The sequence below is a fragment of the Poecilia mexicana genome, unplaced genomic scaffold (genome assembly GCF_051168715.1).
Source record: "Poecilia mexicana isolate PSO_F unplaced genomic scaffold, ASM5116871v1 scaffold_8, whole genome shotgun sequence".
Taxonomy (NCBI): domain Eukaryota; kingdom Metazoa; phylum Chordata; class Actinopteri; order Cyprinodontiformes; family Poeciliidae; genus Poecilia; species Poecilia mexicana.
In genome coordinates, this window is record NW_028263377.1 from 24,370,975 (window position 1) to 24,387,295 (window position 16,321).

The 16,321-nt window shown below is 39.1% G+C and overlaps 2 long non-coding RNA genes across 2 annotated transcripts; one reads left to right on the forward strand and one right to left on the reverse strand.

Annotated features, from left to right (window-relative positions):
* Positions 1-2,973: 2,973 nt before the first annotated feature.
* On the reverse strand, positions 2,974-5,134 carry LOC148158114 (uncharacterized). The gene is made up of 2 exons (XR_015763923.1): positions 5,082-5,134; positions 2,974-4,634 (listed from the first exon to the last, which is right to left on the reverse strand). It is a non-coding gene; the product is annotated as an uncharacterized LOC148158114 (long non-coding RNA).
* A 3,492-nt stretch (positions 5,135-8,626) lies between these two features.
* On the forward strand, positions 8,627-11,801 carry LOC148158115 (uncharacterized). Its single transcript, XR_015763920.1, has 2 exons — positions 8,627-9,438; positions 10,856-11,801. It is a non-coding gene; the product is annotated as an uncharacterized LOC148158115 (long non-coding RNA).
* The last annotated feature ends 4,520 nt before the right edge of the window (positions 11,802-16,321 follow it).

Sequence of the window (16,321 nt, forward strand, 5' to 3'; positions counted from 1 at the left end):
AGCCCCTGGAGAAGCGTGTGGTCGAACCCAGGGACACACCTGTGGCGCATTGTCTGACTGAGGCTGGGGATATTTAAGAAGCGGCGAGCTGACACTTCCTTGCCTGAGTGTTTGTTTACCTCGGAAACAAATCGTTCCAGAGTAAAGCCCTCTGAGCTTTCCCCGAGATCATCGCCTCCTGTGTTTTTCCTCTTATCGGTCTTACATGGATTCCTCCGGAGTTTTTCGAGAGAAGAGTTCTGTGGATCGTTTATCCCGGACCGCCACCAGCTCGCTCCTCCACTCAGCCTGACTTGCCTGTCTGCCCTCCAACGGTTCGTTGCCTCTCCACGCCGCCCCTCGGTCTTTCTCTGCTCCCAAGAGAACTTCCATCTGCTCCCTGGATTCGCAGATACTAACCGCTTCCTCTCGTTGACAGTGGCTGAACTGATTAACCCTTCCAGACTCCTGCTCCGTGTTTTTTCCCCAACCCTGTCCCCTTTTTTCAATAAACTTCATTATTGTTTTGCACATGCGTCTCCTGATTGTGTTCGGCGCCGATTTATGCTTTCGCATCCACCTGAATAATGTGCAGTTGCGCCACTGCCAACAAAGACACTTAATTCACGTTTCTTCATCATTCTGATGCTATGGTTGAACTGCAGCAACTGTACTAGCGCCACCGCCAGGCTTTTAGGAAAATAAATACATTTTTAAAAATCACCTTTTTTGTCTTTTAAGCCGGATTGCAAGCTGTTCTGTTGCTCTGAGCGCTTCACTGGCGGGTCAGATTTATTCCTGCCCCACCAGGAATAATATATAGTTTATTTAGAAGATATATAAACACATATCTTCTATATGCCTATAGAAGATAGGTTTATAGTTTTGCATTTAAATCCAGACCAATCACACTGCTGGAGCCTCTGCGTGCTGCCTCATGCACTGCAGTAGCTGGATTAAGTTTACCTCTGCGCAGATCCCGCCGCCTCCTTTCACTACAGGCCGACCTGTATGGATATTTACATCAACCCTGTGTGAGGAATTATGATTCTTTCCAGAGTTTTTGATCAAGGTAGGACTTTAAACACCACTGGTTAGCTCTGGTTGCGCAGCTCTATGTGAACTGCAGGAATAACTTGTAGTCTCGCTTTCGGAGGTGCACTGATAAAGTGGTGAATGATTTATATTCGTAAACAAAGAATTTCGTGGCATTTACATCTCAACACGCTGCCCAACATTTGGCCCTGTTTTCCCTGTAAAGTTTATCCCGGTTGGCCGGTGTATTAGTTAATGAACCAGTGCTAATCTCATCATGCAGGTTCAGTCTGATGAGTTACTTTCGCGCTCTCCTGTCTGTAACACATCATGCTGATTTTATATTATTGTATTATTATTTTTAGTATAATTTTTCCGATTACACAATGCATCAAACCGTATCAAATGCTTTGTCCACTTAATCAGACAGAGTTAATGTGTGCAGCCACGTGGAGTTCTGAGAAACTCCTCCCATAAACTGGACCAACCAAAATAGTTTCTGTGATGCTTATTAAAAACTCAACAGACATGAAATGTTAGAGCTACTAAAGCCACATTAGAAGCATTGAATTAAATCTCCCGTTTGCTGCACATCTCTGCGCAGTGCAGCAGATTTAACTCATCATGCAGGGCCGGTCCAAGGCTGTATGAGGCCTGGAGCAGAGTCTGATTTAGGGGCCCCTTTTGTTGCTAAAAACATCAGCACATCTAACAGATGTGTTGGATATAATATGAGAGAGAGGAAATAGTTTAATTGGCCAACTTAAAAAGAAATCAGTTATACTTGCAGTTTACTAAATTGTATTTGTGAACAAACAGAGCTCAAACTTAAAGATTAAACTCACAGCATCAGATTGTTGCTATGGTAACAAAACAATCTAACTATAAAAATTATTCTTTGAACTGTTACAAAGTAAACTTACCAGCTCCTTAAAATCTTACATTTAAATGTTAAACAATTTAAAATCGTTTAATTTATGTATGCTGAAATTGAATCAAATTTAACAGCATTGATCATCTCAATAAACAAGTCTTACATTCATGTATCTGTGGTCTGTGTTAACATATTAGCATTTATCGGGCCCCTGAAGCCCTGGGGGGCCTGGTGGAGCTGCTGACTTAATTTGGATTGAAGAGAAGTGCAAATAATTGATATTCATTTTAATTGTATATTTTGATTTGTTGTTTTTAAGGCCAGTTGTGGGTTTAAATAGTGTTTCACTGGCGACGTTTTCCCATAACATATAATTACTGAGTGATATTTTTAAATTTCCTGTCACCTTAAAATCTTTTAATACAAAAACACGGTGGAACGCCAGTGGACTGCTGACACCCCGACCACCAGGCTTAGCAAGTTTTCTGGGGGAAACCCTGTACAGTAATGGACTATTTATGATAATATATATGGCTAAATAATTCTAAAAAACTATAAAAAGCAGAACCAATTCAATATTTTTATTTTTTCCTGCAGGTAAAATTAGGATAAATAATTACCTTTGATGAGAGACTTGATAGTTTTTTAATAATGAATATATAACACATTTTATACAACTATTGATGCTCATTGGTAAATATCACATTCATAAAGCAGAACAACTTTGGATACTTCTTCCAAGAATTATTAATAAACATAAATCATTTGCATTTTCTCCTTCAGCTGCGTCACTAAAACCACGACCCAGCATCCATCCAATTAATCCTCAGATCATCCAGAAAAGCTTCATGCAATCAAGTTTGGTGAACTTTAAGTGCAAAGTTTTGATTTTGTCTAAAATCTGGTGAAACCAAAATGAATATGAATAAACAGTTTGTGAAGATTTTAGAATATTTTTTATTTAAACTGAGATCTTAAAGTTTAACAAAGGGAAGAAAAACTCAAAGTAGTTATGAAAAATCAGCAAAACCTTTTCTTTTGTTTGCAACTGAAAAATACAGAAGAAAAACTCAAAGATAAAGAAGTCAGACTGTAGCACTTTATTTGAAGGTAAATCAATATTTTGCATGTGAGTCAAAGATGAAGAATCAAACAGCCGAAGTAAAGTTTTCTGAAAGTTGCTTACATTGTTTTGTTTGTAGAAAAAAAAGCTTTTTCATTTTTTGATCTAATTTATTTTCCAATCACATCTGATCAAAGATAATGATCTATTATTATTGTACAAAAACAGAAATAGTTACAGTAAATGTTTTATCAATAGAAAGTAAAGCAGAAAACTGAGAAACATCATGAAATTGAAGCAAATCTGGTTAGTACCGTATTTTCCGCACTATAAGGCGCACCGGATTATAAGGCGCACCTTCAATGAATGGCTGATTTTAAAACTTTTTTCATATATAAGGCGCACCGCATTATAAGGCACGTAGAATAGACGCTACAGTAGAGGCTGGAGTTACGTTATGCATCCACTAGATGGAGCTGCACTAAACGGAATGTCAACAAAAGAGTCCATCTCCAGTCGGCAAGGAGAGCCTTCCGCGACTGGGCCGGGGCGTGGCCGGACGATGATCACCCTTCTCCGTTCGCGCACAGCATGTTTGTGGAGAACGCGGTGCTAAATGACCTGCAGACGACCTGATTCTAGACGGTCGGTAGGTAGATAGGTCAGTCAAACTTCATTAATAGATCACAAACCAGCGTTCTGACAACTATCCCAGCATGCACCGCGCGCTTCTTCTTCTACCGGGGAAAATGAAGTCGGCGGCTGCTTGCCGTAGTTGCATGACCTGTTGTGGCTCAATATTGGTCCATATATAAGGCGCACCAGATTATAAGGCGCACTGTCAACTTTTGAGGACATTGAAGGTTTTTAGGTGCGCCTTATAGTGCGGAAAATACGGTAATTATGTTGACTGGTTTATAAACTGGAATTAAGAAAATATGAAAAAACATAAAATGGATTTAATGAGCAAATTTTAAAAATGCACCAAAATATCACTGAAATCAAATTTTCCTGCATTCAGACATTTATGTTTTTAAAATTATTTTTATACTCAGGATCTTTATGAAGTTTGATTTTAAAAGAGATTTTAAGAAAAATACTGGGAATTTTGTCAAAAGAAAAATAAAAGATGTGTTACAGAAAACATGGCTTCCAACACCACATGTTAAGAGTACAGAAATGATAATTTGATGTCGTCTTCCCAGTTTTTACCAAATCATCTCCCTTGTCTACCCGTCTATCGGACACCAGTCCCTTCCATCAAGCCTAGCTCTGAAGCTGGTGATAATTGCTGGATCTGGATCTGCTTAAGTAGCAGAGCAGAACTCCAGACAGGATCATCAGCACACCAGCTATATAGCCGACATAGATGCTCGCTCCCTCGTTTCCAATATTATTTGAAAACCATCTGACCGGGATGATCACCAGCATGCCGGCCAGTATCAGGCCCACTGCGGCTGCCTTTATCATTTTGGGTTTGGCGTCTTGGTTCTGAACACATGGGATGAAGTCAGAACCAAAGATCAGGAGGAGGAGGCCGAGACCACAGAGGATGAAGCTGATGATGGTCAAGGCCCTGCAGGCCTGAATTTGAGAGGTTATCATGGAGTCATCATATACTCCACACACCTGGGGTCCAGTTCCCTGCTTTGCACATATCTTCCACAGACCTGCATGAACTTCCTATCCATCCAAACACAGAGAAACAGATATTTACATTCACTTTATTGCATGCTCTGACATTAAATCAGATAGAAAAATATAATTAATTTATTTTTACTAAATGTCAAAATAAGTGTTATTTATTTATTTATTTATTTAATTATAGAATATTTTTAAACTCCCATCCAAACCAGAAGTTTATATAAATTAATATCACTGAGTCTTTAAACAGTTTAGAAAAGAACAGATGATGTCAGGAATCTGTAAGTTTCTGATGAGGCGTAAAACTGCAAAGTCAATATTATGTTTCATTTCTACAGCATTTTTATAACGGCTGTTATAAAGACATTCTGCTTAAATTATGCAATAACACATAAAATAGTAGTTGATAAAAAAAACATAAAAGTTAACTGATCGTAACTATCATGCTAATGTCATCCATAAAATGCCTTTTGGTCATATGATTACCGTATCATCCTGATTGGTCACAGACCATTCAGGCAGGGCGCAGCAGATGATGAATTGCTTTTCGTGCCATTCTGTAAAAAACAAAAGATAAAAAAACTGGATTAAATCATTTTCTGTTATATATTCCATCCTCTATGCAGGATTGGGCCTCTGGCAGCGATGTGCACCTATAGACACTAGAGGGCGCCAGAGCTCCTGCACACTGAAAACCACATCATGTTCAACATTCAGCAGCCGACACAAAAAAACAACTACAAACCCAGAATCTACAATCCAAACTTCATAGATGCAAATTCAGTGGCGGATTCAGTCATTTCCAAACTTCCTACTGTGTTACTGGGCAGCACACATCCACAAGATTTAAATTTGGTTTAGATCAATTAATCTCATTGATCCATTGATCTAAACCAAATAACAGAAACTTTAGTTTCTGTTATTCTTGTATGTCTGAGTCTATGTCGAACTTTCTTTAGTGATAGTTTTTTATTTAAGCCTTCTAGTTCCTCATTTCGGTTTGCCTGTAGTGTTTCTAGTAATGTTTATTTCTTAGTTATTTTCATGACCTCAGGTTCAATTATTCTTACTTGTCTAAGTTTAGGTTTACCTTTCTTTGTAGTTCCAGTTTAGTTATTTCTTAAGCACCTCTAGCTTTCCCCAGTAGTGTTTCTAGTTTTATTATTTTGTCACTTTAGGTTTTGTGAGTCTTTTGCCTGAATCTATGTCCATCCTCCTTTAGCGATTCTAGTTGAGTTATGTCTTTGTTTAGTCCATCTCGTCACCATAGCTCTACATCCCTAGTTATTGTTGTTATACCAGCCTTTCTGTTTAGGTTTATTTATGTTTTCCCTTGTGTCTTTTTGTCTTCCAGTTTACCAGGTCTTTAGTATTAGTGTTTAGATTTAGATGTATTTTCAGCTCTCTAATGTTTCCTCCCCGTTTTTTCTCCTCGCCCCTCAGCCAGCTCCTCTGTCAACTATTCACACCTGAATCCGTTTTCTCATCTCATTAAGTCCATTTTCCCTTTTTCTACCTCCCAGTATTTAAGCTCCTCTGTCCCAGTTACAACTCCCCAGTCCGTCCTGTTATCCTGCTAGTCCCTATGCTCGTCATTCCCCTCATGCTCCTTAGTATCTCTTCATGTCTCAGTTTTGGGTTTTCTTTGGTTTGTGTTTCCCTTGGATGTTCATTTTTGTAAGCTGGACACTGATTTTGTTAATTAAATTTTCTAAACCACACCACGCCTTTACCTGCTGCTTTTGGGTCCACCACAACACTTTATGACATTATTGAAGAATGATCTGTTTCAGCCGGCGCTCAGAGATCCAACCTTTTCATCATGGGGTAATAAGGGCTGACATGTTTTAATGGTTTTATAAAGAAGGTATCTTTAGCAGCTGCAGACCTTTCATTAGAGTTTAATCTCCCTTCTTCTCATCTATACCTTTAAATTAGACTCTGTGCCAAAGGTTTGTTTCCCAGTTTTCCTTCCAAACCACCGAACCTGTAGTGGGAGATGTTTCTGAGCTGATCCTCTTCAAAACTCGTATATCTCGAAAGGTTTACAATGAAATTCTGTCTTTTGACTCCTCACCCAAAGGTCTTAAGAAAATTCATACAAGTTCGATCTGTGCTCTCCTTTCACTCATACAGTTTAGAGTTTTCTTCAGGGTGAATATCCCCAAAACCCGTTTGTCACAGCTCTTTTCTTCCTTTTCTGACAATTGTGACAAACGTAAAGCACCTTCCTGTCATTTAACTCACATGTCATTGGCAGAACTATTTTTGATACAATGTCAAAGATACTTTCATCAAACCCTCTCCCCATGTTGACAGTATTAAATTTAACAAATCTCAGAGCTTTTAAACAAGAACTGCTTAATTATTTTTAATATATAGTTTTATAAATGTGCATTGATGAATTAATATGCTGTTTCTAATAAAGCTTAATTATACAGATTTTTTTGCTTTTAATGTTCTGATCCGTTCATGCAGCATAACTGAATACTGAAAGTCTGACGATTTCTGAATAAATACATATTTATATATAACTATAAATGTGTTTCTATTATTAAGTTTGTAATTGTTTTTGTAGTGAATGTGTTTTTAATTATGTGAATCCCAGAAAGAATAGCCAAACTAATATTTCTCCTGTTTCAGCTTCTCTTCATTGACTCTCTGCTAAATTAACACATAAAGTCTTTAATAATCAGCTTATTAAAGGTTTTTCTGGTTATTTCTGCTGCAGGACAAACTGAACGCTTTAATATCCACTCTGTACAGTTATTTCAACTTTTAACTTTGTTTCTTTATTTAACTCTTTATTGAAGCTACAATCTGTTTAGCTGCGATTCCTTTGGCTTCGGCTGAGATAACTAAACTAAACTACTAAATATTCTCTCCTGCAAATAACTTTTTACTTTAACATAAAAAAAAATATATTTTTTTTGTTTTTGCTCTCTAAATTCCTTAGAGATAGAGTATTGTGACTTGGCGCAATAGAAATAAACTGAACAGAAAATAATTTATTTTGTCTCTTTCTGTATAATGCATCCTAAGAGCACATTAAAAATGTATAAGTGATAAAAAAAAGCTTATTTGTTTCTCCAAAAAATAATTGTATGCAAATTATGATGGATTTCTAATAAGATTAGAATCCAACAATTCTTCTATTTTAGCTAAATCAGTTTTTCTTAGCAATAAAAATAAATAAAAAGGCAAATAATTTCTTACCTTCTCGCTTTCTGCAGGTTCTTCTGTCTCTTGTGACTTTAAGTAAAGTGGAAACTGTGTGAAATCCCACCAAATATGTGGTTGTTGCATCATAACGAAAGTTCTGCTTGGTTTTTGGGTTTTTTGGTTTTATGTACATCTTTGGTTTTGTTTTGTGTCAATGAAGAGTTTGTGATCATCTGGTGTAACTTTTGACATCTTCACAAATGTTTAGTAGAATGATTTTATTTTGTATACCATTAAAAACAACAAAGAATATCTCAAACTCATTACATGTCTGAAGCTGGTTTTGAACATAATAAGACGACGGCGATGGTTTTCTTTCAACTCTGTTGCTTCCCACTGCTCTCTGTGCACAAATGGAGTTAGTCAGTAATTATAAATATCTTGGGTTTATTTTAGATAAAAAGAACATAGATTTTTTTACAAACACTGAAAATGAAGATTGGGTTTCATTATTGTAATGGATCCTGTTTGTCTCTCAAATACAGAAATAAATAAATCAGGAGCTCCTGGATTATGGAGACGTTTTGTGTATGAAAGCTTCGACCAAATGCCTTCAGTCCTTGAATGCTGTGTTTCGTTGTGCTTTAAGTTTGCAGCAGACGTCTCACATGTCATTGTGAGTTGAACTCAGAAGCTGAATGGAAACAATCAGTTGATGATGATGATTTATGAAACTCTGCACTGCTGGGCTCCAACCTACTTAAACTCTTTCCTATAGCGATCTGCTACTTCCCTTTCTTTAAGATACATTAATTTATTTGTTTTGCACGTTCCGCCTGTTTGAACAGAAAAGGGAACCAGCTCCCAGTGTAACGGCTCCTACAGCCTGGAAGCAGCTCCAGTCTGAACTAAAGATGTCGGATCTCTTTTCTTTGGACCTTTTTCCAGCGGTTCTTAAAACATGCAACATGATTCTATTAATCAGGATGCTGTTTTTTCCTATATTTTTGGAGCCCTTCTTTGCACATCCTCCAAATCTATAAATGATGGATCTGGTCAACCGATCTCTCAATGCAATTGATCAAATTTTCGACAAGAAGACTGGGCACAGGAGAGTCCTCTGGTCCTGCAGGGACACAACCGGCGGGATTCAGCCTGGATTTATTCATGACACCAAGATTTCTGCTGTTTGGATCTTGTGGATTCCTGGTTTCTTGACAAATTCGTGACAGACTTGGCCAAACTAGTGAACATTCGGACTGTTCGTGTGGACAGACGCAAGCTGGATGTGATTCTTGCTGAGACTTGCATCCCAGCTGAGGACTCTAAAACTCATTGCGGAATGGAATCGATTTTGGAGAAGTTACTAGTTTTGGTTCAGTGGAACAACCAATTTGGATAATTGGGAACTGAGACGTATCAGTTCCCCCTACAAGAGAAATTGAAACTTAAAATCTACATGACAGGCACGTGCAGAGGGGGGGACTAGGAGGGCTTGAGCACCTGCCCCTTTTGCTCCTTGCCCCCAAGTGCCCTTTTGGTCAATTTTTTTTTAAAATTATTATAAATTATTCAGCTCGGAGTATCGGTTTAAACAGAGAGGTAATGAAATACAACAGACTCTGACAGGCCTCTGCGTCTGCCTTTCTCTGAAGAACTACTGAGGGGAGGAAACAGCCAGGTGAGGAAAAACTGTTCTTTTCTATCGATTCAGTATTTTTGTCATACAGACATTAGGCTGCTGTTGTTGTGCTATTAGCTAGCTGCTAGCTAACGACTTTGCTAGCAAAGCAAGATAAATAAAAAGCTTCTTCCCTGTATCGTTAATGATATCAGTCATTCTTCAGAATTGCTTATGCAATAGGGGCACATCGCCCATCCAAAACCGATCATCTCCATAATGGATAAATATCCGATCTTCTAATTTCCTTTGCTGCATAATGTACATTGCATTTATTCTGGCGTTAGGTAAATGTATCTTGAAAGAGAATAGCACTTAAATAAAAGTCCAACAAGGATATTAATTTAGAATTAAAAATAACTCACCCTGAGTTACCATGATAGATATAATGTATGTAATAAAAGTGTGTCAGTAATGAAGGGGAAGAAACTCAATCCAGACTTTAAGCAAATTAAGGGTCTGGTTCACAGAATATGAAGTTATTTTTCCCCAATTATCAAATGAAAAAAAACAAAACTAACCTCAGTTAAGTAAAATAAAATTATAATCAAAACCTTTGGAATTGTAATAATTTCTTTTTTAAAAACAAAATGTTTTGTTTAAGTAACTCTTTTTAAATTAAAAAAAGAAAGAAAAAAAACTCTTTAAATTAAATACCTCATTTTTGTCTCATGAACTTAAAGTTATTTGCCAAACATAAACTTTTATTTGCACACATCAGAAATCTTTTGTTGTGATTTTGGGCCCTGCCCATGACATCATGTGAGAATCACAAGCAAAACTTTCAGTCACAAACTAAAACTTAGTGTAGAAGCCTAAATTCAAGTTTAGTTCATTCAGACCTTTAAGATAAATTATGTTTATATTTCTTATGGTAATTTGTTTATTTGGATAAAAATGATTGCAAGTTATATCTCTATTACTAATTTGTTATAGTGGCCTTCCTGTAAATTTGCATGTTGGAGTTAAGGATTTCAGGGTGTGGCCAGGCAGAATTAGTTGGGCAGTTGGAGTGGAGCCACAAAGTTTTTTGACCTCTCCCTTTTGTTTGCTCTATTATTTTTGTGGAAAAGTAAAATTTGTACCGTTTTTATTTTTCAAGTAAACCGTTAACCTTTATCAAGAGGACCCAGTCTGGTTTTTTGTCGTTTTCGTCATCCAGTGGACCGAAGGGGAAGGACGGAGAGCGTCAAGCTTATGGCTTCATTGTTTAGGAACCTACACTTAGAATAGCAAGAAAAGATTTATGACATGCACCAATAAGTTTGTTTTGCAGAAAAATAATAATAATTCACTTCATGAGACAAAAATGTTTGATTTTAATTTTAATAAAAGTTTTTTAAGCAAAACTCAGTAGGCTTTTCTCATGGTGACATGCATTAACAATTAAATATTTGATTTTTTCTTTTTTCTGCAGTTCCACGTTAAAGTTTGATGCAGCTCTGCTTTCCTGAATGGACCATCTTCATCTCCACTCCAAGTGTAGCAAACAGGCAGCTCACACAATTTTTCTGTTAAATAATTTTAACGCACCAGTTTCATTGAAATATTAGCACAGTTGTACAATTTTAACATTACTATTGACAAAATAAATTACGTGACATTCGACAAGATTCATGACTTGGCAACCTGGCATTTGGTTTGTATTATTACTGTTAATAACTGGTTAACAACCTGATGTTTTGTCTTATTTTCAGTAATACAAAATAAACCTTCTAAATAGAAGTATTTCCATGACTTTTATATGAATAAAATTCTTCTTTAACGTTTAGGATGGATGAGTTATGAAGGAAAGACATTTAGAAAACCGGGCATACAGCCACTGTTTGAATGGAGAGGATGAGGTTCGGCTGGGCCAGGCGCCCTCTAGTGGCTCAATGCGGTATTGAATTTTTATACCAGCATTTTATAAAAACGTCCCAGACGTTCAGCAACGCAAACTTTCTCCATAAAGAACAAAAACAGAGATTTTGTTCAACATCATAATCATCATAAAGGTGTAAAAGATACTGAATGTAAAGTTGCCTTTGTTGTAACTACCGTTAAGGATATATGCTTTTATTTTGGTATTTCATGTGTTACGGTAGCTATGGTAACGGAACGGCGTTCCAACTGAATAGGTTAAAAGTTAGCAAAACAAAAAAGAAATGCTAAAAAGCAACCCAGTTTGAGCTTAAGTCGGTAAGGGAACAATGTGAGTAAGTTGAAATGCTGATAGAAAAGTCTGTGATTGTTGTTAATGTAAAGAATTGTACTCATGTAATGAGCTACGCACAACAACAGATGGTGAAACTACTTGTTCCTGTCTAGCTCTTCCGTTTGATGAATGATATGGATGGCTTTAATAAATCACAATTTAACCATCAGTTATGGCCTTCTCCAAATCTGCTGGATGCCACACGAAATACAATTACAGCAAAAACATTTCTTCCACAGTGAGTGAATTTTCAGAGAGAACAATTAGACAACGTTTTGAAAAGATCGGTTTCGAATATTTGAATTTCAGACAATGTTGACCGATCTGAATATTGGCTTGCTAGCTGGGTCGTAGCTTTTTTTTTTTTAAATCAAACAAAACTGATCTGTGACGGCTGATGACGTAATTCTCCGCCTTTTGTCTGCAGCGATTGTGATGTCATAGTTGAGATTCTTAGTGCATGGTTTTTTTCTCTTCAGATATTCCAGACATCACAGGAATGAGGATTTGTGCAGATTTCAAGTTTGACCCTTGAAGTTTTCAGGAAATACCAGCAAGACACCCAAGCTAACAGAATAATAATAATCATTATTATATTATTCTTGTTTATAAAGCGTTTTTAAACCAACTGGTGAGAGATTGCCAAAGTATTTTCAGAAGCTTCTGTTTTTTTTCTTCCAACAGTATGGGACAAGTATTTGGCTTGAACAAGTACAAGAGGGTAAAGAAGACGAAGAAAGTGGACTTTATGGAGGAGTACGTTAGGCAGCAGTTTCGCGGACATGACCCCCCTGAAAATAATTACGGCACACTAGTAGAACTTAACATGAGATCAATTCGACAGAAAGGTGAGGTTGATGATAAGATTTTAGGTAAAGAATCTCGGAGTTCCAGTGCGGTGTACTTTTTAAAGGACTTCCTTATAAAACATGACCTGGACTTTCATGTGGAGCCGATTGTGGGTCCGTGCACTGAAAGGGAGATTGAAAGAATAAAAGCCCGCAAAGTTAAACTGGAAATGGGGGAACGAAAGGAACCTATAACAGAAAAGCAGGTCGAACAGAAAGCTTTGGAAAAACCACCATCTGTTAAAAGTGAAACTTGTACTCTCCAAAAGCTCCTGTTAGATGTGCAAGCATCACTTGACGCAGATGAGAAAGCCTGGGTGGATTTTGAACAGCAAATGTACAGGACAATGGAAGAAATGAACATGGAGCTAAAACAGAATTTTGATCTGCTGAAAAGGATTAATCAGGCCTTTGAATCCACAGACGACACTAAAAAACAAGCTTCTGGCAGGAAAACACCTCAGGAGACTGAACAACCAGAACCCCCAACCCGAAAGCTCTCTGTGACTCCTCACAGGGTAAAAATGTACTGCTTGTCACCCTCTTTATTGCAACTTACTCGAAGAATGGATGAAGTGGACTGGGTGCGAAAAGAGGCTGCCATGAGGTTTAGAAGGCGGAATGAGTTCATTGATACAACAGATGAATTCCTGGGGATAGAAGAAAAATGTTTCTATTCCAGAGAACATGAGGAACGTAAAGCTCTTCAAGAAAGGCTTGAGTTGGAAAGAGAGGCAGTAGAACGAGCAAAGATACAGAGATTAGCTCACAGACAATCAACTCCGGATATTATGGTACCAGAGGGGTTGAGGAAATCACAGTCTTTTGAGAACATTGCTGCAAAAGTTGGAGGGGGCCTGGCGAAAGATGGCGAATGATTCGAAAAAAAGCCTTGACAAAATCAGAGACACATGCAAGGACAATACTATCAGATAGGGAGCCTTAAAAGGGCTGTAGTGTTGGAGGAGCTTGGAGACCACAGGGCTGCAGGAGTGAAGGAGCTAGGAGTCTGTGGGGCTGTGGCGCTAGGAGTCTGCGCCACAGCCCTACAGCTCCAAGGCTGGCTGTGAACACCGAAGTGATTGGAGCCTGGGGGGGCTGTGGGCACCAAGGGGCTTGGAGCCTTGGAGGCTTTAGGCTCTGAGGTGCTTGGAGCCTGGGGGGGCTGTGGGCACCGAGGGGCTTGGAGCCTTGGAGGCTGTGGGCTCTGAGGTGCTTGGAGCCTGGGGGGGCTGCGGGCATTAAAGTGCTCGGAGCCTGGGGGGCTTTGGTCACCGAGGTGCTCAGAGCTTGGGGGGCTGTGGCAACCAGAAGCTAGGAGCCTGTGGGACCTTGGAAACCAGAAGCTAGGAGCCCGCAGGGCCATGGCAAACAGAAGCTACTAGCCCGCGGGGCCGATTCAACCAGATGCTAGGAGCCCGCGGGGCCAATTCAACCAGACACTAGGAGCCCGCGCGGCCAATTCAACCAGACACTAGGAGCCCGCGCGGCCAATTCAACCAGATGCTAGTAGCCTGCGGGGCCATGGCAAACAGAAGTTACTATCCTGCGGGGCCAATTCAACCAGACACTAGGAGCCCGCGCGGCCAGTTCAACCAGATGCTAGCCTGCGGGGCCATGGCAAACAGAAGTTACTATCCTGCGGGGCCGATTCAACCAGACATTAGGAGCCCGCGGGGCCGTGGCAACTGAGAGGCTAGTAGCCCACGGGGCCAATTCAACCAGAAGCTAGGAGCCCGTGGGGCCGATTCAACCAGAAGCTAGGAGCCTGCGGGGCCGTGACGACTGAGGAGCTTAGAGCCCGCTGGTTTCTAAGCTCGTCCTACGCCCAATATTCAGGCCTGATAGCTAGTTTCTAGTTGTAATAAAAGAATTAACAGCAAAATCCAATGCTCTTATTCTGTGTGACCCAAAGTGGTACCTCTTATAAAACTGTAAAAAAAAAACTAAATTTAATTTTCTTTTTACTTTTACTGCATTAAATGTTTTCAACAGCTTCAGACCTATCCACAGCTTTAGAGTGTTTTTCTTTCATGGCTGTCTTTCATTCCTTTTTGGAATAAAATCAATGTGTTTTTTTTTTGCTACTTTTGTCATTTTGATTCAAAATAATGTTTTGTATGGTACTTTCTACTGTGTTTTATTTCACACAGGAATTATTTCATGTTTGAAATATTTTCATTTTTCACTTTTTTAAGCATTTTTAGAACAATTTGTAGAACATTTGTGACAATTTGTAGAACATTTTTAAAACAAAATGCCAACAACATCAATTTTACAACAACAATGATGGAATGTCAATAATGGACAAATAATGGACAATGTCAGCATCCATTATGTGTGTGTGGGTGTGTGTGTGGGCATGGGATGAGTGGGGGGGTGTGAAAGAGCACGTTTCTTGAAACTAGCTAGCTAACCAAGCTAGCTAACATTACTGTCTCTATTCTATTATGTTGTGTGTATCACGCATGTGAGTGTGTGTATGTGTGTGCATTTATCCATCCATCCATCCATCCATCCATCCATCCATCCATCCATCCATCCATCCATCCATCCATCCATCCATCCATCCATCCATCCATCCATCCATCCATCTTCTTCAGTTTATCCGGGGTCGGGTCGCGGGGTCAGCAGTCTAAGTAAGGAGGCTCAGAGTTCGCTCTCCCCAGCTACTTGTTCCAGCTTCTCCTTGGGAAATCCCAAAGTGTTCCCAGGGCAGCTCAGAAACATCATCAGCGTGTCCTGGGTCTTCCCTGGGTCTCCTCCCGGTGGGAGATGCTCAGAACACCTCACCAGAGAGGCGTCTGTCCAGAAGCTCCTCTTGATGTGAAGGAGCAGCGGCTCTACTCTGAGTCCCTCCTGGATATCTGAGCTTCTCACCCTGTCTCTAAGGGAGAGCCCAGACACCCCACGGAGGAAACTCATATCGGCCGCTTGTAGCTGTGACCTCATTCTTTCGAGATCACGGATACCTTCCAAATGTCATGACCATAGATGAGGGTAGGAACGTAGTTCGACCGGCAAATCAGGAGTTTCGCTTTTTGGCTCAGCTCTCTCTTCACCAGGACAGACCGGTGCAGCACCGCTTCACTGCAGACGCTGCGTCAATCTGCCTGTCGATCTCCTTCTCCATTTTTCCCACATTGGTGAACAAGATCCCCAGATACTTAAACTCCTCCACTTGGGACAGGACATCCTCCCCGACCCAGAGAAGGCACGCTATACTTTTCCAGCTCATTTATTTATGCATTTACTTATATAGCTATGAATTTTTTTATTTTATTTATTGAGATGATAAAAGAACAAAACCTAGAACTCAACAGGTTTTGTATGTCATTCAACACATTTTCTCTTTTGGTTTTCTCATCCAGGATGTCAGACACACACAGAGACACACACACAAATAATACACATGCACAATAAAGTATAGGTGGTAATGTTAGCCAGTTGGTTAGATAACTAGTGTTGGCTAACTTTGAAGAAGGGTAATATGTTGATTTGTGACAATAACGCTGTCACAATACGCATGATTGACACCTACACACACACACACACACACACACACACACACACACACACACACACACACACACATTTGTGAGATAAAAAAATAAAGATAATACTTATATGTAAGAGTTCTTGCTGTGTAAAATATTATTACTCAGAGGTGACACTAAGGACTCAGCGTGTTTGATTCACAAAATATGTTTTCCTGACAGTCACAGCTGTTAAGAAACAAAGATTCCCATCAAATTCCATAGGAAATGAATGAGGGTCATTTTGGACCCTCTCACGAAAGAATGGGGAAGTGATATAAAACATGCTATTTCTTAAAATG